The sequence below is a fragment of the Platalea leucorodia genome (genome assembly GCF_965183815.1).
Source record: "Platalea leucorodia genome assembly, chromosome: 9".
Taxonomy (NCBI): Eukaryota; Metazoa; Chordata; class Aves; order Pelecaniformes; family Threskiornithidae; genus Platalea; species Platalea leucorodia.
Window position 1 is genome coordinate 17,466,345 of NC_138831.1, and position 14,745 is coordinate 17,481,089.

Consider the following 14,745-nt stretch of genomic DNA (forward strand, 5'->3'; position numbering starts at 1 on the left):
GGCCTGGGCAAGGGTCTTCGGCCATGGACCTGGTGATGGTCACCTCTGCATTGGGGCGTTCGTTACCGGGTGAAGTGTGGCTGAGGGGGTAACGAGTCCTGGGGAGAAGGACTGCCCTTGGCAGACTGTTTGCTAGGGTGAGGATGGGAAATGCCCCTGAGACCTCCAGAGACCCCCTCTGACCTGACTGCAGAGGAGTGATTGCCACCCTTCAGCCCCAGCGCATGAATGCCAACCCCAGGGCCCGCCTGGTCCCTGGGAAGCCGAGCAGTGCAGGGGATGGAGGAGCGTGGGGTGCACCCTGCACCACCTCAACCCCCCAGCAAGGTGCCCTGCCAGCTCTGGAGGACTGTGTGGGGTGGCTGCGGTCGGGGGCTTCTGGAGAGGACCTGTATCCCCTGGTGGGAGCAGGCACTGGGATGAGGGGTGTTGGTGAGGCTGGGTGGGGTGCTGCTCAGGGTGCGCCCCCCTTGCAGGAGCAGCGTGTCCCCATCAGGGCAGTGCCCATCCTCTGCCCATGGGTCTCCAGCAGGTCCACCCTGACGGAGGGACCCGGTGCAGGGTGGGATGTGCCTGCGGGGTGCAGGCAGCAGCCTCTGCCCGGTGGGAGGTGGCTGGTGCCACAGCGAGGGCTTCATCCTGCCCCACTCAGGGCAGAGGGCTGGCGGCAGCAGCACCTGATGCCCACCGCTGTCTCCAGGTCCAGACCACCACCATGTGCATCTCAGTGAGCCTCAGCGGCACCGTGGTCCTTGGCTGCCTCTTCACCCCCAAGCTCCACATCATACTCTTCCAACCCCAGAAGAACGTGGCCAGCCACCGCGTGGGCACCGCTCGGTTCAGCGTGGCAGCCGCCAGCTTTAGCCGGTTCCACGGTGAGTGCAGGGGGGCTGGGGAAGGGCTGGGGGGCAGCACCCCCTTCCTGGCAGGGAGCTGGGGGCAGCCCAGCACGGGCCCCTGAAGGAAACAGGGGTGCAGGGTAGGGCACAGCTGGGAACAGGGCAATAGAGGCTGCTGTGTCCCCTATGGCTCAGCCTTGGCTCTGTCCCAATCCCCCATCTCCCCCTGCCTCACGTGGCTGTGAGCCCCAAGGCTGCAGCATGGTCTGCTGGGGGGGACCACTCCCGGGGGCCTGTCCTCACCCTGGGGGGACACGGCCACCCTGGGCACCCTCCACCCCAGCCCCGGGGGATGCAGCTGCCCCCGGCCCCTGTCACCAACCCAGGGGGGACACAGCTGCCCTGGGCACCCTCGACCCCAGCCCTGGGGGACGGAGCACCCTGGGCACCCATCGCCCACCCCAGTGGGATGCCCTGGGGGGGGTGCTGCTGCCGGACCCCAGCCTGCCCCTGACTGCTGCCTTCCTGGCCAGGCTCGGCCTCGCAGTACGTGCCCACAGTGCGCAACGGCCGTGAGGTGGTGGACTCCACGACGTCGTCCTTGTGAAGGACGGGGAGGCCAGGTCGTGGTGCTGCTGCTCCTGCCTGCGGCTGCACTGCACCCCGGCTCCCTCCCCAGGGAGAGCAGCGCCCGCGGCACCGCCCGCTCAGGGGCCAGAGGCAGCCGGGAGGCTCGGCCCCCGCCCCAGCACGAGCTACACGTCCCACGCGCTGGGTCATGGTACGTTGTCACCCTTCCTTTGCACTGAGCCACGTTACACATCCCTTGTCCCCTGCCCTGAGCCCTGGTGCACTACCCCCTGTCCCTGCACCCAGCCATGGTGAACATCCCCAGTCCTTTGCACTGAGCCGTGGTGCACGACCCTGTTGTCACCTGCACCGAGCCATGGTGCGTGTCCCCCCGTCTCTTGCACTGAGCCGTGGTGCACGTCCCCTGCGTCACCTGCACTGAGCCGTTCTGCACATTCCCCCATCCCCTGCGCTGAGCCCTGGTACGTGTCCCCCTGTCCCTTGCACCAAGCCACGGTCCGTCCACGTCCCCGTCCCTTGCACTGAGCTGAGGTGCACATCATCCCCTCCATTCCCTGCCCCGAGCCACGGTGAACGTGCCCCCCGTCCCTTGCACTGAGCTGCAGTGCACAGACCCCGGCCCTTGAACTGCACTGTGGTACACGTTCCCCACCCCTGCACCAGCTGTGGTGCAAGCCCCTTGCCCCAAGCCGCCGTGCACAACCCGACTCCCTCTTGCTGAGCCACACCAAGTCACGCCCCGCTTGCGCCGAGCCACGCCGAGCCCTGCCCCAGCACCCACTGCCCTCGCCCTATCGCCCACCCCGATTTCCTGGTGTGGGGCCTTTCATGTCCCCCTTGTGCCAAGCCGTGTCCCACGTCCCCCCTCCCTGGGCCAGCAGAGACACCCCCCCCCAGGCCCTTTGCACATTTTCACCTTTTCCTCCTCGTTTTCGGCCCCGGGAAAGCCGCCGAGCGCTGCCAGGCTGGGCCCAAGCCCCCTCCGTCCCCCCGCTCGCTGTGCATAGTGCTTCTCACCCCTTCGTGGGAGACAGGGCAGAGGAGCGGGGCTCAATGCCCGCTGCCCCCCCGGCCCCTGCAGAGCCCGGGGGGTCCGGCGGGGGCTGAGGGCAAGTAACAGGACCCAGGTATTTGAGCCCAACCAAGTTTTTAAGAGTAGATTTTTTCCGTGAGCAAGAGCGTGATTTTTTTTAATTTATGTGAATAAAGTGGTCTTGGTTTTGTTTGTTTGGTTTTTTTTTTTTTTTTTTTTAAATGGACTCTGCCACAGCTCCTGTCCATCCGAACCTGAGGGAAGGGGGCAGACCCTCGCAGAGGGCAGAGCCACAGCACGATATGGGGGCCAGCAGGGGTGGGGGGGCCACGCGACACCCCCCACTCGTGCCCTGCCGGCCCCAGGAGGGTGGTCGCATGAAGGACGTGGGACGCAGCTCCGGCGGCTCCGGGGCCAGGGGGCTAGGAGCTGTCGGGGGCTTCGGGGCTGGGGGCTGCAGCCCTCCGCTTCAGGGGGATGATGCAGATGCTGTTTTTGGCTTTGACTCTCCACCACCGGCCGAGCCTATAGATGAGAGAGATGGGGGTCACCCTCGGCCGGGCCGCAGCGGAGAGGGGGCTGCCCCTGGGCAGTGGCAGGGAGTGGGGACGGTACCGGTGCTCCTGTCCAAGGCCGGCCACCAGGAAGTCGCCGCCTGCGGAGAACTTGAGGCTGTTGACAAAACCCACCTGGAGGGGACAGGGCAGGGTGAGGGGCTCCCGCAGTCTCCTCCTGCCGCCCAGGGAGGGGAGCCCCCACCAAGAGACGCCCCCAGCCCAGCTCCAGCATCCCCAACCTCCCCATCCGTACCAAGGGGATGTCACAGAGGGGCTCCAGCTTCCGAAATCCCTCACCACACTTCCAGAGCTTCACGCTGGCACTGTGGGAGCCTGGGGCAGAGAGAGGAGACTCCTGCTATGCATCCTGACCCAGGGAAGGGAGCAGGACAGCCCCCCCAAACCCCTGCTCCAAAGCGGCTGCCACACACCTGTAGCCAGGAGGTCACTGTTGCGCAGAGCGGCCACTGCGGAGATCCAGTACGGCTGCTGCAGGCCCTGGGAGTCCTGCATGCCGTGCGCCTGCCGGGCCAGCGCCAGTGGCTTCTTCTTCGTCAGCCCCCACAGGGCTACGGACCTGCCAGGGCGGGGAGGGGTGAGGGGGCTGCGGGGGGCACCGCCTGCCCACCCCGGGCACCAGCCAGCCCCGCGCTCACCCGTCATCAGCGCCCGACACCATGTGCTCCTCGTTGATCAGCTGGATACAGTCGATGGAGCCCCTACGGAGAGAACAGGCAACTACCAGCAGTTCCGAGCGTGCTTTGGGATTCCATTTAGGAAGCAAGGGCTCACCAGGGCGTCAGTGTCCCCAGAGCGCCAGCAGGCTCCTGGTGACACTTAGCACCCTCACACCGCTGCCCCAGCTGGACCCGCCTGCCCGCAGGCCCCTCTCCTGCCCCAGACCTACTGGTGCCCGTAAAACACAAGCTGTGACTCCTCGGGGATCTTCCAGAGCCGCACGGTGCCGTCCCGTCCCCCCGCCGTCACACAGCAGTCCCGGCTCAGGCTGTCCACCCCTGTGATGACCTGATGACGTCCTGGTGCCCGAAACTGGAGGGAGAGGTGGCAAAGAGCTGCGGCGGGCACAGCCACAGCTGTACAGCTGGTACGTGTCTTTCCAGAAGGACAGGCCCTGCGGATGGACAGACAGATGTCCGTCTGGGGGGGCAGCGGTGAGGGGCACCAGGGAGGATGGCGCTGCCTGGCCCCACAGGCATCACAGCTGATGCCCCTGACTCACCGAGACGGCATTGCGGTGCCCGGTGAAGATGTGCAGGCGCTTGCAGCTGGCTGCATCCCAGATCACGATCAGCTTGTTCCTGTCTCCCGTAGCCTGGCAGAACACAGGGGATACCCGAGACCTACTCCTCGGGGACCTGCGGCCCGTGCCAGCCTCTGCTCCCACCCCATGTGCTTTGGGGGTTCCTAGGGACCCATTCTTGACTCCGGTGGAGGCAGGGGCTGCTTTAACCCAGCAAAGTATACCTGGGCATGAGATACGGCTCCCCAGGACCCCGGGAGGAGATGCACTCCCCACCACCACCTCTCCGCCCCACATGGCAGCGCCAGCATCCCTCTCCCGTACCAGGTACTTGCCATCCGATGAGATGGCCATGCAGAGGACATGCGACGCGTGCCGCTCCCCAGTGCCCTTCTTCCCCCCAGGCACAACGCAGAGCCTCTTCCCGCTCTCCACCTCCCCTACGGGAAAGGCACCACCGTCACCCCCTGGGAGCCTCCCACCACTCCGGAAAGCATCAGTGAGCCTCCCACAGAGCCCAAAACGATGCATGTGCACATCCCCAGAGGGGCCAGGGGCCAAGCCACCTCCACAGGCACCCACGGTCCTGCTGCTGCAGGGTCCCCGCAGGGTTCGGGCTGGGGGAACAGCCCGTCGTGGCCCCAGGGGAACACTTGCATTTGATGAGGGAGCCGTCCTTGGAAGCAGAAAAGATGAACCTGTCATCCGGAGAGATGACCAGGCAGGTGATGGGCAGCTGGTGCGCCCGCAGCATGCGGATGCTGGCTGGATCCAGAGGCTGCACCTGCAGGGAGAGCGGGATGTGAGCTGGGCTGCCCCCGTCCCTTCCCCAGGCTTGGGAGCACCCGAGCACAGCACCCTTCCTTCTCCAGGGCGCCAGCAGCCGGCACGCCGGGCGGGAGAAGGGCTGTGGTCCCATAGCTGGCATGGCAAGTCGGGGTACCAGCTGTGGCCATGCCTGAGTGTCCCCAAAGCCGGCACTTACAGTCCGGCAGCCCCCCAGCACTGGGCACTTACGTCTTTGGCGATGAGGCGCTGCAGCCGGCCCTTCGGCTCGAGCTGGGGAAGAAGCAGGAGGCTCAGCGGAGGCAGCCCCAGCCCCGCGGGAGGGGGACAGAGCCCGCCGGCGCCACCGGGACCAAGGGGACGCGCCCCGCTCCCTGCTCACCACGTCCTCCTTCAGCCGGTCACCGATGAGATCTGCGGGCGTCTCTTCCTCCTCTGCCGCCGCCCGCTCCTCCTCTGCGGTGGACACGGGGCATGAGGGCCAGGCTCAGCACCGGGGGCTGCCCGCCTCTCTGCCCCGCCGGGGCACCGGCGCCAGGGGCCAGGTGGGGCTCACCGTACTGGCGGAGCTGCTCCAGGTACAGCTTGGCCATGCGCAGCTTCTTCTCCTGCGGCATCTCCTCTACCTCCTCCTCCGCCGCCGCCCCAACAACGGGCTGCGGGGACAGGCGTGAGCACCGCCACCGGCACCCCCACCGGTACCGCCATCCCCCCCGGCGCAGCCCTTACCTCTCCGGCTCAGAGTCGCTGGACACCTCCTCGTCGACGGGCCGGCCGGCCGCCGCCCGCGGCCTCCCCTCAGCGCCCGGGACCTGCGGGAAGGGGACAGGCGCGGCAACACCCGCCGGAGCGACCCCGCCGGGGCAGTGCCTCTCGCCCCCCTCCCTCTCCCCGGCCCGGCCCTCACCGCCACCCGTGGCCGCCGCTGCCCCGGCACCCCCCACTCACCGAGACGGTGTGGCGGTGATGGCGTACCCAAATCATCATCAGCTTGTTCTGCCCCTCAGGGCCTCTGGTCCCATCGCACGTCCTTTGGGGGGTCCCAGGGACCCGTCCTTGGCTGTGCCAGGGCCGTGGCTCTGCCCGGGGCGGGTGCCGGGGGGCCTGTCCCAGCGATGCTCTCAAGAGCTAAAATCTGCTCTTGTGCTGAAACTTCATTTTGCGCTGCCCTTCCTGCTGGGGATGCCGCTGGAGCCAGAGCATCGGTGGCTTTGTAGCTCCCGGGCTCGGCCACGTCAGCCCAAGGCAGCGCAGGCTCCTCCGATGGTGGGAGGCAGAAAATGTGATTTACCCCAGCGTGGCCCGGGGGAGGGAAGGCTTCAGCTTCAACTTCAGCTTTGGCTTCAGCTCTGGCTTGGGCTTCTCCTCCCCTCTGTTTCACCGCCCAGCAGAGAAGCTGGTGCTTTGTGGCAAAGACGAAGCGCGTGGGCAGGTCTTGCCCTGGACCGCTGGAAGGAGCGGCTGTCCTGCTGCTCTCCGGAGGACGCCGGCTCCTCGGGGGCTGAGGGCTCTTCTTTCCTGTTAGATGTTGGGAAGAGGAGATACCCCGGCCTGCAGAGCATCCTAGGGCTGGGGCTGCTGCTTCGTCTCTGCCCAAGCAGAGTCCTCGCTGGGGGCCGAGTGCCACCTCATCCACGCCCTCGGCAGCTGTAAGCTCAGCTGTTGTAGGTTAAACCCCGACTTCAGCCTTCCGCATTGCAGGATGAGGTCCGTCTGAATCGCCAGGGAGGAGACCATGGGGCTGGCATCTTTCTTTGCGCCCTGAAGGACTGCAGGCGCAAAGCAGCAGAGGTGAGGTGACAGCCCTCTGTCCCCTCCAGGCAGGGCACGTTGCAGCCCGTGATTCGCAGGGCCAGGAGGGAGCCAGGGGGCAAGTGGCTCGGCTGGAGGCTGCTGGTCAGGAATAGCCCCCTCCAGAAACAGCCCCCTCCCCACAGACCCGCTGGGAGCAGAGTCCCCCTCGCCCAGGGTGGGGGAGCTCCGTGCTGGGGTCCTGCCTCCTCCCCGCTGCCCTCACTCACCCTCTCTGATGTATGCCATCTCCTCACGCATATCCGCCTGCCGTCCCATGAGCCCTGGGGGGACGCAGCATGTCAGGGACCCTGCTGCCTGTCAGGAACCCCGCTTGCCCATCGGGGACCCCGCCACCCAGCCCGCCTGGCTGCACAGCTCCCCGGGGAGGGCTGACCCCGGGGTGCAGCATCGGGGAGAGGACGGATGGGCCTGTTTCCAGCCCCACCTGCGCAGGCAGGGGTGAGAGGGGGTGAAGGGGTGCCCCACAGGTCCTGCCCCGGGACACAGGGACCCTGAGAGAGGAAGGGACCCCGGAGCTCATGGCTCACCGATGAACCTGACAGCCTCCTGCCGCAGGGGCTCCTGCGGGCTCCGCAGGTAAGGCTGGCTCTGGCGCAGGTAGTCCTTGGCCTTCCTCCTCTTCCTGGCCAGCTGGAGAGAGGAGAAGGGCGCAGGCTTGGCATAGAGCTGCCCCCCAGTTGTCCCATCCCCCCACCCAGGGCTACCCTCCTTCCCCCCAGCACGACATTCCCAGCTTCCTGCCATGTGGCATCGGGGTTCAGAGGGAGCAGAGGGCTCCCCAGGGATGCTGGGGTGCCATCCTGGTGGCAGGGTCCCCTTTGGGACCCCAGGGGAGAGGACAGCAGGGAGCAGAGCCTGCTCCGGGAGGCTCCGTGCTGCTAGAGGGGCACAGCCCTCTGTCCCCCGCACTGGGCATGGGGCAGGGTTCGTCCAGGTCGGATCCCGGGGGCACTGGGGCTGCGCTTACCAGGCACTCGCTCATCCTCCATGCCTGCGCGATCTCGGCCAGCTGCGCCAGCTGCCTCCACTTCAGGAACTGGCCAGCGCTGCGGAGGGCTTCAAGGGAGGCCTGGTGAGCAGCAGAGAGATGCCACCACCACCACTCGGGTCACAGGACCCTGTGTCCCCCCTCTTGGCAGGGCTCGGAGCCTGTCCCTGCCCGTGCAGGGAAGACACAGCAGCGGGGGACTGATGCTGCCACCAGGGTCAGCACCCCAGGGTGCTGAAGATAAGTGCAGCCACCCTCTCTGGCTGGAAGCCTATTGGGGCTTCAAGCTTTTGGCCCCAGGATGCTGCGGAGCCATAACCCAGTCTCTGAGGCTGCAGGGACCGACGCCAGGGGCAAGTTAAACCTCATGGTGACACACATTTGAAGGGTCCAGTGTCAGCATTGCCCTGCCCAAAGGACCGGTCAGGTTGGGATCCCACCTTAGCCACACTCTTGTCCAGGTCGTGCAGGTGAAAGAGCAGCGGCAGTACGCTGTCCCACACCTCCTTCTTCATCCTCTTCTTTTCGGCACCCACCACGAGCCCCATCGTGGTTTGGAAGAGACGGATGGAGAGCTCCCGCACGGTGCCTGACTCCTGGGGGAGGAGGGGAGGAGGACCTCAGCCCCAAGCCCATGGCGTGCAAGGGGCTGACATGGAGATGGATGTCCCCAAACCAGTGGCAGGCAACCCCGTTCCAAAAGGGAGCGAGCTGCGGCATGCAGGTCTGCTCAGGGGGGCTGGGGTCCCCGGGGCTGGGGTCCGGAGAGGGAGACCCTGCGGAGGGCTGGGGGATGCTGCCAGGGCAGGGTGCGCATTGGTGGGGCTCAGCACACCTGCTGCCCTCCTGCCACCACCGTCCCCACCGCGGCAGGGAGGCCGAGCTAGGGTGAGTCCATGCCGGGGGCTTGGGACGCAGCACGGAGCCACCGAGGGCAGCGATGGGGTCTGGGGGCTGTGGGGCCAAGCGTCCCCCTGCAGAGCACGGGGCTGCAGCGGGAGGCGTGAATGGAGGTGTCGGGTGAAGGGGGCATGGAGCTGTCCCCCAGCCTTACGTTGTTGAAGAGTGGCTGGAGCTTGCCAGCTAGTGCCAGGGCGGTGAGGCTGGGCACCTTCCCCTCCAGCAGCTGGATCATGTTGCTGAGCACGGACAGGGCCAGGGCGCTGGCATCGCTGTCAGCATCCTGCAGCTGCTCCATGATGTGTGGCAGCAGGACAAGGGTTCTCTTTGCCTGTGTGAGACACGCCACCTCCTTTTTGTAAAGCAGCGACCAATCGCAGGGGTGAAAACCCTCTCTGCCAACACTGGCCTCCCCGCTGGCTTCTCAGCAGGCAGCGTGGGTTATGAGGGCAAGGTCCCAGCAGACAGGGCTTACCGGCATGGCCATGGCAAGTCCAGGGCGCAGAGGGGGAGGACAGGCAGCGCTGGCTCCTTGCCAGCCCTCGGCTGCCTCCTTCTCCACCAGACCCCTTGGGCAGGCTGGTGGGCGACCAGCACTGCCTGCAAAGCTGCCCAAGCTGCCAGCAGCCCCCACCACAGCCACTGCGTTTCACCCTGGGGCTCAGCACCCCCCGCTCAGGCTCTGCAGACCCCACGCTCAGGCTGGTCGCTCTGCTGCCAGCATCCCTGCCCGGACATGCTGGCAGAGGGAGCCCGGTCCCCTTGGCACTGCTGCCTCTCTCCTTGCACGGCACAGCCGTGGGGCAGAGGGCCAGGGAGGCAGGACAGCTGGCTGCAGCCGGCACAGCTCCCGATGCCCAGAAAAGCCTAAGCCGCCGCACTACCCACTGCTCCAGCCTGGGCTGCTCTCCCGGCTGTCCCCTACTCACCGCGTCGGGCCTCTCGGTGAGCCTGAGGATGCCCCTGAGCACCAGGCTGGGCATCCCCAAGCATTGGCTCCGCAGATACATGGGGAAGATTTCCAGGGCACGGTCCAGCTCTTCACCGAGGTCGGTGCAGCCCAGCATCTGAAACACGTGCAGCGGAAGCTGGTGTGGTGCTGGCTCCAACCATCAGCTCAGGGCAAGGAGGCTGGGGCAAGACCAAACCCGGACGGAGGCGGCGGGGATTGCGGAGAGCCCCCGTGCCCCACACCACACCGCCCTGGTTGCTCGCCTGCTCCTCCATGGTACCAACCGGAGCCCACCCACCGCCCCAGCTCCCCCCACAGCGGTGGGCATGGGCGAGCCGAGCGTTGGAGGCAGTTTGGAGCAGTGCCACCTCGAGGCTCACCTCGACGAGGAAGACCATGGCGATCATCTCCCAGGTGGGGTCCTCCACACTGAGGAGCTCTGCCAGATGGCAGAAGATGGTGGAGCGCAGGGGTCTTGGGGTCTTCATCATCTCCCTGGCAGGGGGAAGGAGGCACGGTCAGGCCTGAGACAGGCAGGCACATCTCTTTGGGGTTCGCACCAGTCTGGACATCACCACTCTGCAGCACTTTCTCTGAGCAACGGGGACCCTGCTGCCATCAGCCCCAAGGGAGGGGGTGGCATGGGGTGCCCAGTCCCCGAGGAGCAGGGAGAAGGGGCTCTCACCTGGCCACAATCCGCACTCCCATGAGGTGGGTCTGGGCGCTGAGCAGGGTGTCCCAGCCACCCTGCGCCTCAATGGCCAGCACCTGGCTCTCAAAGCCCATGCTGCAGAGCAGCATTCTCATGGACTGCACCGCAGACCTGCTCAAGAAGAAATGCTCAGCTCCCACTGGGAGCCCTGGCTTGGCTCCAGGTGGCTGGCAAGGATGAGAGGGCAGGGATGCAGCACCTGATGGGAGTGAGCAGATCCTGTTGGTGCTCCTTCCAGAAGATGTGCACCTCCTGCAGCGTCAGCTCTGTGGTGAACGACACTTGGAAAAGCAGCACCAGGAAAAACTGGGGGAAAATCGCCTCTACCTGCTGCAGGCAGGTGGGCTGCAGGAGGATCTCGCCTATCGTCCTGGCTGCCTGCAGAAGACACCCAAACACCAAGATGTCCCTGCGCCCCTGGGGAGGTCAAGGCTTGGGGTGGGCAGGGAAGGGGAGCAGCGGCCCCGCACAGCTGAGAGCAGCCCCGGAGGTCAGCAACTCACAGCCAGGGAGCGGATGCGCGGGTGATCCTTAGGGGAGGTGGAGGTCTTGCGCAGCGACTGGTTCATCAGCATGCTGAGCAGCTCCTGCAGCACCTTCTTTGCAGCCTGGGGCTCGGACAGCATCGTCTTCCACATGGCCATGGCGACACTGCGGGAAACCAGGGCTCTGTCAGCGGGGACACCCCGGAGGATGGCTGGGCTGAAGTCCCTCAGGAGGGTCTTGGGGCCCCCCTCCCAGTGTGAGAGGAGCCCCAAAGAATGGTGGGCCCCATACGGGGTGCACGTTGGGGAGCACTGCAGCAGGCTGGCCACCACTTCGCTGGGATGTTTGCCCATCAGCACCAGCAGGGCCCTGTCCAAGCTGTTGAGGGCTACCAGCGCCTTGATGGAGGGCAGGCTTCTGTAGATGGCCCACATGACGTTCAGCACCTGGAGGGCAGACATGGGTGGGAGTGGGGATGTCAGCAGGGCAAGCGTGGCCGTTTACCCAGCTCCCACTGGGAGGTGCTTCCGTTCCCGTTGCAGTACGCCGGCTTGAGACAGCATCAGTGCTGGCCAGGCGCAGAGCCGGGGGAGGAAAGGTCCCCCGCTGGGCTGGAGCATCGGCCATGCCACCCACGGGCTCCTCACCTGCCCTGCCTGGAAGGCAGGGTCTGCCACAAGGATGTCCACCATGTGGGCAGCCACACTGATGCTGTAGATGCTTGGGTCTCTGAAGCTCTCGATGGCCATGAGGATGATGTCTGCCTGGTCGGAGGGTCGGAGGTATTTCGTGAACATCTGTGAGATGAAGGAGAGGAGGGAAGATTTGTCACCCAGAGCGTCACCCAGAGCATCTCAGCTGTGCAGTGAGAGTGAGACGCAGAGTCAGGGTGCGCTGGGGAGGAGACCGACAGTGGGGGTCAGGGTCCCGTGGGGAACTGGAGCTCGCTGGGGGCCTTTGCCTAGCCCCTGCTCAGAAACAGCACGAGCTCCCATCATCCCCATGCATTGGGTATCCCTTCACTCATGCCGACCCCCCTGGTCAGGGGCCGAAGGCACTTCTTACCAAGAAGATTTCGCTGGCACAGCCGTTTTGTGAAAGCTGCCAGGGCTGCTTCACTTGCCAGGCCTCCTGCAGCTGCCCTGTGTCATGCAGCCAGGGCCACCTGCCTGGGGAGGAGCAAAACCAGGGTTCTCAGAGCGAGGGTGCAGAGCTGGAGGTGCAGTCTGAGAGCATCGGGCTGAAAAGTCACTGGCAAAGAAAGAGGGCACCCAGACAGGTCTGGGGAGCAGAAACCAGGGAGGGTCCAGGGCTACTGTGAGCAGGGGTGAGGGGAAATGGCTTTTCGGGCAGGCGGGTTGGATCAAGCTTTCTCTTGCCAAGGAGAGCGGCCCCTGGCTGCCCATGCCTCGGGGCACCCAGCCCGACACAGCTTCTCTTACTTCTCTGCTGCAGGACGAAGGTGTGCAGGTGATAGAGAGCTTCTGCAGCCTCGTGGCGGGTCCCCTGGTCCTTGCAGGTGCAGCAGAGGGTGAGGTGCCCCACCAGCTTCCCCAGCATCGCAAACCGATGTGTCTTGGAGCACTGATGTCTGACTGTGGCTTGTGCAAAGCAGGGGCAGAGCTGGGGGAAGAGAGGCAGCATGGGCACAAGGTGAGCCCCAGCTGCTCCCAGAGCAGCCAGGCAGCAGCCCAGAGCAGGGCAGCGCTGCCAGACGCAGGTTCCTGCCTGTGCCCGTGGCAGCCCTGCTCTGCCCTGGGAGAGAGCATGGACAGGACAGGGGCAGGGCAAAGACTCCTGCTCCTGACCTCCTGCTGACTGGGTGCCCAGCTTCCCCGGGAGGTGCTGGGGCTCAGGGCCACAGGGGCTGCCCAGGCCAGGAGCTCCGTACCTGCAGCAGGGGGCAGGTGGTGATGAACTTGGCTAGCCTGGCAATCCGTGCCATGGCCCTCTCCTGCACTGCTGCCAGCTGGGAGTTGGTGAAGGACAGCAGGAGCTGGGAGGAGAAAAGCTGCTGATGTGCCAGGGAGGTGGCATGGCACAGCCCAGCCCAGCCAGGCTTGCGCCGGGGCAGTGCCCGGGATGGGGCACGTGTCCTTCTTGCCCCTCGCGGCAACTTGCTGCGGCCAGGCAGGTCGCCGCATCACACTCCTGCTGCTGCGTCTGCTGCTTTCCACTCACTCCCACCTAAAAAAGTGCCTGCGCCCCCCACCCGAGGACCCCAAGGCTTTGGGATGACCACCTGCCTGGGGACCTGCAGTGCGGGCTCTGGGATATGGCCTGTGGTGAAGCTGGAAGGGGAAAGCCCCAGGGCTGGTCTCCCCTTGCCAGGCAGGCAGGTCCATCTGGGAGGGAGTGTTGGGCAGGATGGGCAGTGGGCAAGGCTGCAGGGGTGAGGCGGGCTGGGGCAGGAGGAGAAGGGTCTCTGGCAGCAGCCAGGAGGCAGCGGGCTGGGTGGGGGGCACGGCAGGGAAGGAGGGATGTTCCCTGCCCCCCTCCTTGCACCAGGCACTGGGCAGGGGGCACTGCTCAACCCGGGGGTCACTGCCCGTGGCGACCCTGTGCCAAGGCCCGACCTGCAAGATCTTCTGCAGCTCCAGGATGCCGAGAGGGCCGGCGCTGCGTACCAGTGCCTGCAGCATGCTGTCCATCGCAGCCAGGGTCTGTGAGGCGGACAGAGTCTTGGGGGCAGCCCTGGAAGCCTCGGGGTGGGGGGGGGATGTCTGTGGCCCTGCGGTGCCCAGGAAGGGGCCTCGGGGTGGGGGAGGTCCCTGTGTTTCACCCTGTGGCGTACCTGGGAGTAGAGGAAAGCCGTGGGTCCCTGGCTGTCCTGCGGAGGCAGGTAGAAGATGCTGCAGAAGCAGATTTGGAGGAGGCTGCTGCTCTTCTCCTGCAGAAGCAGCCCCGCTTGGCTGTGGGGACAGAGAATTGCTCTTCAGATCCAGCAAGGAGGAAGCAGACCCCGGGGTTGGAGACCTGGGCTGATCCCCACACTGCAGGGGACATCTCAACCCCCCCATGACACTGACACTCGCCTTTGGGGGGAAAACCCTGTGGCACCCCCTGCCCTGCTGTCTGCCTCCCTCGTGGACCCAGGGCTGGGGAAGCCCCCGACCTGGGATTGCCCAGCACCAGGAAGGCCAAGCTGGGGGCTGGGGCAGCTACCTCATGGAGCTGATGGCCAGCATGGCTTGCTGCCGCACCGCAGTGTCCAGGTGGTCAGCGGGCTCCTCTTGCAGCAGCACCTGTGGAGCACAGCAGGGTGGGACGGATCGGGATGGGCAGTCTCCCTTGGCCAGCAAGAGCCTGCGGGGCTGGCAGAGCCCAGGTGCCCCCATCTTGGCACCCCCTCCCCACCCAGCACCCAGCGGTCCCAAGCCCTGTGGTGGGAAGGGCTGTGCCCATTACAGAGCCACAGGCTGGCCGAGAGACCTGCAAATGTCATCGGGTCCAAGCCTGGGCTCCAGCCGGGCCACCCAGGTGGCGTTGGAGCATCTACAAGGACGGAGACCCGGAGCAGTGCTCATCCACACCCCGCTGCCTGGCCGAGCCCTCTCCTGCCCCCAGGGCCATGCCACTGCACGCTGCCCCTGCCTCAGCCTGGCTGGCTGTCCCCTCACCTCAATGGTCTCCGCCACCTCCAGCTGGCAGAAGTAAAGCATGTCCCACATGGTGGAGTCCACTCTGGTAGTGCTGCAGATGGTGTGGACGGAGGCCAGAAACTGCAGCTTCTGGTCCTCTTGCTGCCAGCCGGGGAGGGGACAGATGGACAGACAGTGTCAGGGGGGAGAGAGAGAGCTGCGGGGTGGCCAGCACAGCCCCCAG

The 14,745-nt window shown here is 65.9% G+C and overlaps 1 pseudogene across 1 annotated transcript; it reads right to left on the reverse strand.

Moving 5' to 3' along the window:
- Nucleotides 1–1,070: 1,070 nt before the first annotated feature.
- On the reverse strand, nt 1,071–14,591 carry LOC309594861 (U3 small nucleolar RNA-interacting protein 2-like; annotated as a pseudogene). Its single transcript has 22 exons — nt 14,541–14,591; nt 12,812–12,889; nt 11,568–11,717; nt 11,270–11,366; nt 10,103–10,161; nt 9,700–9,837; nt 7,410–7,512; nt 7,089–7,142; nt 6,359–6,585; nt 5,624–5,723; nt 5,450–5,523; nt 5,299–5,340; nt 4,933–5,065; nt 4,606–4,721; nt 4,261–4,353; nt 3,928–4,152; nt 3,677–3,739; nt 3,452–3,597; nt 3,274–3,353; nt 3,079–3,152; nt 2,809–2,988; nt 1,071–1,143 (listed from the first exon to the last, which is right to left on the reverse strand). The product of its transcript is annotated as a U3 small nucleolar RNA-interacting protein 2-like (transcript).
- Nucleotides 14,592–14,745: the final 154 nt, after the last annotated feature.